The sequence below is a fragment of the Mus pahari genome, chromosome 9, assembly GCF_900095145.1.
Source record: "Mus pahari chromosome 9, PAHARI_EIJ_v1.1, whole genome shotgun sequence".
In the NCBI taxonomy this organism is placed as follows: domain Eukaryota; kingdom Metazoa; phylum Chordata; class Mammalia; order Rodentia; family Muridae; genus Mus; species Mus pahari.
Window position 1 is genome coordinate 78,258,880 of NC_034598.1, and position 10,515 is coordinate 78,269,394.

At 41.0% G+C, this 10,515-nt stretch overlaps 1 pseudogene; it reads left to right on the plus strand.

Moving 5' to 3' along the window:
* The first annotated feature begins 6,994 nt into the window (after positions 1–6,994).
* On the plus strand, positions 6,995–8,285 carry LOC110326121 (annotated as a pseudogene).
* The last annotated feature ends 2,230 nt before the right edge of the window (positions 8,286–10,515 follow it).

The window sequence follows — 10,515 nt, forward strand, 5'->3', positions numbered from 1 at the left end:
GTGTGTGTGTGTGTGTGTGTGTGTGTGTGTGTGTGTGTGTATAAGTGCATATATGCGGGTGAAGTATTGAAACCAGAAGACAATGAGTCATCTCATACGTCCAGTGCTATCTACTAGCCCCTTTTGAGACAAAGCCTCTCTCTGCCCTTGAGCTTGCCATGCAGGCTAGTCTAACTGAACACCAAGCTCCAAGGATCCACTTATTTCTGCCTCTCGAGTTCTAGAATTATAGATCAGATCATGGGAAGGCTTCAGAGAGCAAAAATATCCAAGAAACTTCAACACTAAAATACTGATTTTTTTAACTATTAGATTTCTGGAGCTAGAGACATGGCTCCGTGGCTAAGAGAGGTTGCTTCTCTGGCCAAGGATAAAGGTTTGCATCCCAGTACCCACCTGTCAGCTCAAAACTTCCTGTAACTTCAGTTCAAGTAGATCTGCCCGCTTCTGACCCTCTCAGGCACCAGCTATGCACATGGTGTACAAGCATAGATGCAGGCAAACATTTAGGCAGATAAAAAGTAAAAAATAAATTTCAACAATATTACATTTCTTAACATAAATTAGTTCACAATATCAACCACCATAAAATGATTACCAAAAAGAAAAAAAAATTGGATTCTGTCTATAATATGCCTCTGGCTATTCATTTCCAAAATATGTACAAGGCGAATGTGAAGAAGCAAGCAGAAATATGAAGTCTGTGAGGAAGAGGAGGTACTGCCACCATAAATGTGAATTTTCTTCTTTCTAGTGAGACTTTAGAAATAAATTTATGTTTTTACCTTATTAATAATACAGAAGACTCCATAGTGGCTCAAATGCTTGTGAAATCAGATAGATAGATAAATAGATAGATAGATAGATAGATAGATAGATAGATAGATAGATAGATAGATAGATCGATAGATAGATAGATGACAGATTTCACATATATCTTCACATTCCTATACCATGAAAGTGACAAAGAGAAAGAGACTTGTTGGTAACTTCAGGCACAGTATGTCACTTAGATGGTACCATATAGTAAGCAGCAAATAAATTTTGAGTAGCTGAAGGAGTATATAACATGTCCAGAGGTATAACAGGTGGCTCTGCCGCTAGAAATTCACTATCAGTTTGGGATTGACTGAATACCACTTTTCCCTCGTTAGATCGTTGTTGCTCATAAGGAACTTACAAAGTGAGTTTTGATATGATGATCATGGACACCACTATGGTCCATTTAGGATGAGGAACTAAGGCAGACGAAGGTCATAGAGCTTGCATGTAGCCACACTGTTCCCGAGTGATACAGCCTACATTTGACTGGATTCAGTTTGCTTGATCTTCTTCACCACACCTGTCTCTAAGTGAGGCACCTAAAAATATATAACATATTAAGGTAAATGAACCATGCGCAAAGGTAGGACTGGAAAGATGGTTCTGTGGGGAAGGACACCTGTAAGAAACATGAGGACATTAATTCCGATCCCAGTAACCATGTAAAAAGCTAGTGTACAACCATAACCCTAGAATTGTGAGTAATGGGGACAGGAGGATTTCTGGGGCTTGCTGGACATGAGTCTAGGTTCAGTAAAAGACCTATCTCAAAAGAATATGGTAAATAATGACAGATTACCCAATAACCTTCTCTGGCTAGTGCAAGCATGCTCACAGAAATATATAGCCATAAGTACACATGTATATACAATATATGAACATACATGCATGTATGTATGTATGTATGTATGTATGTATGTATGTATGTATGTATGTATACACACACATACACAGAAGTGCAGGGGTAACTATGAATGAACTCCAAGTACTAAGAATAAAACCCATGGAAAAGAAATAGATTAGCCTTGTGGAGGATTTCAGATCTGAATTAATTCCTCAAGTCTGGACAAGAGCAGAACAGAGGTCATGTCAGACAAAGCAATTTCAAAATTCTCAAGACTATTTGAAGTCATTAAAGTTTTTAATGGCATTGGTTTACTAGCACTACAAATTCTGTAGACTGAGAAACAGTTTACTCATGGGCCACGTATCATGACACATAGGCATTATGCTGGCCTATGAAGAATGAAATTTATACAATCGTAACTTCTACCTATTAAGACTAGCCTGAAAAAGAATTAAGCAGAAAATGTTCATAGTATTCACACAGCCCTTTCCTAATCTAAATGATAATAGTCAGCATCAGAGGCTGAGTATCATGCCTTATGATGACACCACAGAAAACCCTGAAGAGCCAATGACATGCTCTGATCCTTACAAGGAGCTAACATGGCAATTTTGCCACTTGATGAGAAAGAGGATGCTAATTGTTGAGTGCAAAATTGTCAATGACCTCTATGATGTTTTCAACTGGCTAGACTCTCTTGCTTCGGATAAAAGATAGGCTGCCTTATTCACTCAGCTTTCTTTCTGCAAGCCAGCTTACTGGTCTTCTGCTGATTTGAGGAAACCCCACTCTGACTGTTAATGAAAACTTAATGGGGCTGATATAAGGAAGATGATCTGAGGCAGCCTCGCTCTCTAAATTACTTTTTTCTGTTGCCTTCCCGAATGTTGTTGGGTCATTGAACACCGATACTGTGCTGAGGTACAGAAGAAAAACCAAAAAAAAAAAACAAGGAAAAGGGGAATGTCCACACTCAAGCCAGACAGACAGCTCCTCAACTAACAATGAAGCCGGGGCTCTGCTTCGGGGCTGGGGGTCAGGACAGAAAGAAGAGAGCAAGGTTTAACTATAAAGAAGCACAGAAGGCTGTTTGGAGTCATGGAAGCATCTTTCCTTCCATTGCATTGTCTCTTGCAGAATATTTTACATCTTAGTAGTCCTAGTTGCTGCAGAATACAGAATTCTGTCAAAATCAAATACAACCATGTAATCAAGTATATTTTATTGTACATAAGTGATACCGAAGAATGAGGATTTTAAGAGGGGGGGGGTCCCCTGTGATGTTTACCCTTTTCAGAGTCAGAATTAGGATGCAAAGCTAAGGCATTCATTGGTTACCTAGCAGGGTAAATGAGAGAAGCTAGCAAGTATCTAGTCTTCACTGAGATGCATTTTGCCTTGCATCCAGTACGATACCCTGCCCCTTCTGCTCTTATTCTAGGGGAAAGGTTACAAGCCCCCATGGTAGCATCACAAGAATGTGGGTTCAACGCAGGCAGTAAGGTAATTGTGGCTTTGGCTACTTTGTGAGACCCCCTCTGAGCAATGTTTTTACTCTCTCTTAATTGGGGTGTGGGGGTGACTCTGGTTAAAGGATTGGTATAGAGATGATATCACATAATATTTTTAAAGTGACCATAAAATTCTACATGGGCAATAAATTGTACCTGTGGGTACTACTTTCCTGAAATAAGGTATCAGACTTAGCGTGAGATCATGGATAACCCATCTTGTAAGGTAGGGATAACGCCTTCAGGCTGTGTTTACTCATTTCTGTCACCAGTATTGCTGGGAGGGTTAGCATTGCCAATCAACAGGATATACAAGCACCCAGGAGACAAACCGATGTATATATCAACCATCTATGGGATTGTCTCTAGATTGGAACTGACCTAGCTGTGAAGACCTAACCTAAATGAAGGTGGCACCACTGCACTGAATGAAAGGGACAGAGCAAATTGAACACCAGCATTCATAATTCTCTACTTCCTGGCTGTGGGTTCAAGGTGACCAGCTGCCTCCAGCTCTGTCCACCATTCCCACGTGGCATGCCCCCAAACTGTGACCCAAAATAAAGTCTGCCTTTCTGATACTTTTAATCTGGTATTTTGCCACATCAAAAAGTTAGTAACATGACTACTCGGTCCATACTAGAATATGGAAAGCATTGGCTTACATCTATAATCAATCAAAAGACAAAAGATACTTTCCAGAAGAGGGAAATTACAAATCAATAAGCTAATGCATCTATAATATGCCAGATGGATATCCATTCCAACAATAAATGTTAACAAAGAGCATGAAAGGGTGCCCAGGTATGATGGAAGATGTCCTTTTAAAGAGTGGCTTAGAAGCATCTGATCTACAAATATATACATGGCAGGAGAGGGAGAGTGGGGTTGTGCAGAGAAGTCACTGAGCAGAAAGCATTCCAGTCAGAGGAAGAACAGGAAAAGACTTGGTAAAGGGACTACGGCAAGTATTTGGGTATCAGCCACACCTGTGGAGCTGTGTGCATTGGATTTTGTTGTCTGTTCATTTGTTTGTCTGCTTGTGGAACAGGATCTTTCTACAGAACCCTGGCTGCCTTAAAACTCACTACGTAGGCAAGGCTGTCATTGAACTCACAGAGATCGGCCTGTTTCTGCCTCCTGAGTGCTGAGATTAAAAGTATGAAGACTGCATTCATAGCTTTCGAGACATAGAGAAGTGTGATTGTTTGTACAAGATGTGATGACACACCACTTACAAATTTTCAGAATGCTGGGGCTCTGTCTCCCCTCTCTGTAGCTGGGTTTCCTTCTTATTAAAATCATTCTGCATCTGCCTGTACTGTTCTGTAGATACCCCAAGGAGGTAGATAAAAAATAAATACTGAAGAAAGTGGGAAGAGAGTTAAAAGTCTGAAGACTGGTAGCATACAAGTGATCTGATAGGGGAAATGGGAAAGGGGAGGACTCCTGGGGTGTGGATAAATACAAAAGGAGATGGGAGGAGTCAAAAGGAAAATATCAGGATACAAGTGATCAGGTGCAGGAAAGAGAGAGGCTCCTCAGGGAAGGGAAGGAGGTAAATACAGAAGAGCATGGCAGAACAGTAAAGAATAGCTGTATATGACTGATCTGATGGGAAAAGAGGGAAAGGGGATTCATTAGGGAACTGAAAGGGAAGTAAATACAGAGGAGGGAGGGAGGTGAGTGGGTATGCTGATTTTTACACTGGAGAAGGGGAAGCCTCAGTTGAGAAAATGCATCTATAAGATTGGGCCACAGGCCTGTACAGCATTGTCTTCATCAGTGATTAATATGGGTGGGTCCAACCCAGTGTAAGTGGAGCCGTCCCTGATCAATAATTCTGTGTTCTATAAGAAATCAGGCTAAACAAGACAGAAAGTAGCATCCCTCAGTGGCCTCTGCATCAGCTCTAGCCCACAGAGTCTGGCCCTGCTTGAGTCCCTTCCCTGACTTCCTTCAGTGATGGACTAAGATGAGAAAATATAAGCTGAATAAACCTTTTCCTTCCCAACTTACTTTTGGTCATGTGACTCAACACAGCACCAGTTTCCCAAACTAAGACAGTGATCAAAACGACAATATGGATGGGATAAAAAGACTACAAGGAATCATACTCATTAATTATCTTAAAAACCCTACAATACATAAAATTTGTTTATAAATATGCATAGTTTTAATGAACTTTTTAATCTTCTGGGATGATGGTGTTCCCTCCAAGAGCCAAAGACCACATAACAGAAACCTCAATACTAGACATGAAAAACCCTCTTTTTTGAGTTTTAGGCCAGGGCTATCTGAAAGAGTCCCAAAACATACAGCCTACTGCTGCTACCTTTGGTTTCTACCTAGGTAGAATGTAAGTCCCTAGTGCTGAAGCCACCACATACTTCAGAAACATGGCCCAGAGGCTCCTGAGTAGAACTGTCCTGAATAACCTCTCCCTGGCTAGCTTTCATGGTGACAGAAGGCTCAATCCAACCCAGCTATCACACCTATGAACTACATCAAGGACCAGCATGGATGTGGTAGTGCCACATATATCTTACGGGTAGCCAACAACTCTCTAGTTGGACTTAAGACCCACTCAACAAGAAAGATACCATGCCTAGTATTGGAAACCTAGAAAACTGATCAGTGCTAATTAAGCCATGATTATTGGAGGAGAGTCTATAACCATTAATTTACTATACCAGCACAATCCCTAACAACCACCTATAAGCATCGTGTTTATATACACATATTAAGTGTAGCCTTCACCCCCCTCACCAAGAAAACTTTTTTTCAATGAATAGAAACCACTACAGAAAATCACAACCAATCAATATGCATAGTTGTGGATCCCAGCCCCAGTGGATGCATCTACAAAAGACTTCCATACCTAAGGCTTTGGGAAAGAGGGGACAGATGACTGTAAGAGCCAGGAACTTTGTGTCTTCTAGTAATATCAAGAGCTATACACATAAAGTCTTATCAACATGACCACCTGAATATGATTCAAACAAAGGTATCATGAACATGCTAGAGTGCACACAGAAGGAGGTGAGAAGGCCATGAGGCCTCCACCCTATACCAAGAACTACAGGCAACTGAGTAAACCTGAGAGCAGTTTTGGCCCTCCCCAGAAAAGAGCACACCAATTGGTCATCCCTTGCCAAATGGTCACATATCCAAGTAACATTGCATGGACTCAACAGGTAGCACTTGGGAATATGTATGTATATACAAATACAAATATGCATGCAATAACAATTGTTGAGGAGAGGCCATAAATTTGAAGTGAGAGTTATATGGGAGGGCTTGAAGGGAGTAAAGGAAGAGAAGAAGATAATTAAAACACACTCTCAAAAACTTAAAATGAAGAGAGAAAAAAACTACAGGAAAATATATTACAAATTAGGAAAAATTATTTAACTCTTTATTAAATTCTTTAAATTAGGAAAAAAAAATCTTACTGTAATTACAATGCTTAGCTAATGCCTTTGGAGCCAGGAAGCAGTTTCACAATTATGTATATTTTATAAATTATAAACTTTTATTAAAATAAAAATACCAATACTTATTCAGATCAGTTTCCCCTTTGCCTAGAGAGGTGTAAATTTATACATCTTGTGTTATAAGAAGTATTAGGATTCTAAGGTGCCATATTTCATTAACCCAGGCAATAATGTTTTCTACTCCCATCATGCACTAGGAGGTTGGTCAAATAAAGATCTCTGAAACTGAAGACGGAAGTGATCCCGACCACTGCGTGTCTCAGTCAATTTGATTTTCTCTTGTATCTTCAGAATGAAATCTGGTATGTTGAGTCTCCATGCTCTTGCTTCCTCCACATGCTTCACCATACCAGGACCAGAGGATGGAGTCTACCCTTAACTAGCTGGAGCATCACACCAGCATGGTGGCCAATTGGGGTGGCTTCAGCGCTTGATGGATACAAGCCACAGGATGCCACTGCCAACCCATCCCAGATCTTGACTGCAGCACAGATGCCTGCCTACCAAGAGCTAGTAGAGGAGGCCATTGCCTACAGCAAGGAGCTGAGTGGGTCCCAAGAGGAAGAGATTAGGGGGCTGGAGAGATGGCTCAGAGGTTAAGAGCACTGACTGCTCTTCCAGATGGTCCTGAGTTCAATTCCCAGCAACCGCACGGTGGCTCACAACCATCCGTAATGGGATTCAATGCCTTCTTCTGGTGTGTCTGAAGACAGCTACAGTGTAATATATATATATATATATATATATATATATATATATATATATATATTCCTTTATTAATTAATCCTTTATTTATTAATTAATCCTTTATAAAAAGAAAAAAAGAGGGGTGGATTAAAAATGCTATTGATAAACTTTTTGTGTTGTTTAGAGCAGAAATACTAAAGAAGGTTCCAGGCCATGTGTCCTCAGAAGTGGATGCAAGGCTTTCCTTTGATAAGGATGCAATGGCGACCCAAGACAGATGCCTCATTGAGCTTTACCAAGAAGCTGGATATAATAAGGATAGAATTCTCATCAAGTTATCCTCAACCTGGGAAGGAATTCAGGCTGGAATGGAGCCGGAGGAACAGCATGGCATCCATTGCAACATGACACTGCTTCAATCCTTTGCCCAGGCCACTGACTTGGGATGAAGCAGGCATGACTCACATTTCTCCTTTTGTTGGGTGCAGTCCTTGACTGGCAAGTGACAAAGAAAGACAGACAAGAAATTCCAAGACCTCCAGGAGGACCTTGGCCTAAAGAGTGTCACTAAAATGTATAACTACTACAAGAAATTTGGCTGTAAGACCATTGTCATGAGCGCCTCCCTCAGTGAGATCAGTGCACGGACAGGGGACGGACAAGTTCCTCCACAGTCTCACGCGAGCTCCTGGGGAGATGCTCCAGGATAATACCACACTGGCCCCTGAGCTTTTCATCAAAGCAGCCCAGGCCAGTGACTTGAAGAATTCACATCTAGAGAGAAGACCTTCCAATGGCTGCACACTGAGGACCAAATGGCAATGGTGAAGCTCACATGGGATCTGCAGGTTTGCTGGTGTTGCCATAAAGTTAGAGAGGATGCTCATGCAGTAATTGCTCAGTGTTAAGGATGGAAAGTAGTACAGAACCTGAGGCTGGACTCCTGACCTGCACTGCCTTTGAGCTGGGCCTTGATTGCACATGGCTTGTGATGAATCTTGTAATTTTCAGGGATTTGAAAAGGGGTGGGTCCATTGGTTTCCGATTTTATGTGAAATTTGTCTGATTCGTTCCAACGGTCACTTTTGCAAAACAGAAATGAAATTCACAGAATTAAAAATTATTCAAACATTGCTTTTATTACTCCCCACTACCTTTTGTTCATCAAACTCCACAGAGCAGGGTAGAGAGAAACTGGAGGCCAGCATCACCATCTGTTGGCAGAGCTTCCAGTAGGCATCAGGACTAAGATTACCCACAAACACTCAGTTTCCTTGTGTGTGGTAATAAGCTTTAAACAGAGTCCTGACAACAGCCAATATTTTCTCTCGTCACAGGCACTTCTAGTCATCCAAGGTTTAGTTGCAAGAATAGTCTTCAGAGGACAAGGACTGAAAAGGCTTTCTTATCTTCTGGAATCAGGACAATCTAACTGAACACTGGACTACTGAGGTCAACTCAGAGACACAGAAGACAATTCCACAAAGCCCTGGAATTTATGCCTGGGGCCTGTCTAGTCCTGCAATAGCCCAGCATGGTTGAGAAGTACAGGTAGCATATTAATTGACACAACTCCCTTACCCCTTAAAGAAAAACACAAGAAACAATTATAGTATATCAGTGAGAGACATGGCAGAGGGAGGCAAGACTGTGAGGGCCCACATAGGGACCCCTACAGGTAGTCTTCCTTATTCTGTGGGAGAACACTTTGGTAAAAAACCCTCTTAAAGGGCTGAGAGAGCTTTAATTTAATGGCTGCATGCCTTCCAGAGGCTTCTTGTGCCTCATCTCCTTCACATAGGATAAGCTACATCTAAGCTCTGCTCTCAATGTTCCAAACAGTGAGCATGAGTTGAGTTAATAAATACTCCGAAGAAAACAGAATTGAGAAAGAACTCAGTGAGGGATATAATTCTTCTGCGGGAGAACCACTGAGTGTTTTTGTCAAGTCAGCCCACTAGCCTAGACTAAACATTAAATAAACAGATTGAAGTTTATTTGCCTATTGCTGAACCACAGCCACCAAGTTGAAATCAAAACTTAATTTTAGACAAGGCTGAAGACAGGCAAGTGCTTTCTGTTTCTGAGGATTGCAGCATGTCACCTATACCCGTGCCACACATGGGTCAATCCGTGGTGATCACACACATCTCGCAAGAGATGGCTACCAACAAGCCACTGCTGAATCTATGTCAAGAGGAGGAAAAAAATAACCTTAAACCAGAAACTCAGACAAAATAGAATTAACATACGCTGCTTCCTACCTTTGATGCCTGTCGTTGCCTCTGAATGATATAGATATAAAATATAGAAAGCCATGAATTTTAAATTTTTCAATTTGAAATTTAAAACAGATGTTCATAACAATAACAACTTATAGCAATAGATTGTATGGATGGATTTTTGTAAGTAGTTCACTTATCTCTTATTTAAAATTGCCTATGTCTGTCAGCGCCTTGGAGATTTCAAGTGTCGCCAGAAATGGTTGCTTGCTGAATCCTCACAAAAAAGGCTCAAAAGATAAATATCATTACCCTTCGTTACTGCCAGCCATTCTCCAGAGAAAATCAAGTCTCTCAGACAGGGCATTATTTCCTCTAATTTCCACAGGCTAACGTCACTGGGGTTTGCAAAAAGGCCTTTGACTTCAAAATCTCTTCCCATTGTTCCCATTCTGCTTTCTGTAGAAAAACCCCAAAGCATAGCTTAAAATAAATAAAACCAATGAATGAAGACTCATCCTATATGTAAGGTGTGCTTCATGGCCATAAATACTAAATGCAAAATTACAATTATTTTGAAAGAGAACTAATTCATTTTATCCCTTGTGCTTCTTTCTGCATGTATCTCGACTTTTCAAAACTGTTTTTGTATTGTAGACCTACCTATTGCCATTGTCAAAATCCACTAAAGAACCCTCAACCTTAGAAAGTTTTGTGCTACAATTGTTAGTGTTTTGTCTAAGCTCTGCCCCTCAGTTACCTGGCAACAGCCAGGTGTGCCTGACTCACTAAAGGGGGATGTTTGCCCCCTCCTCTCTCTCTTGCTCTAGTACTTGCCTTCCTGCTTCTGCTTTCTCCCCTATTCCCTTCCCTCCTCTTTCCACATGCTCATGGGCAGCCTGTACTTCTCTGTCTCTCTTTCTCTCTCT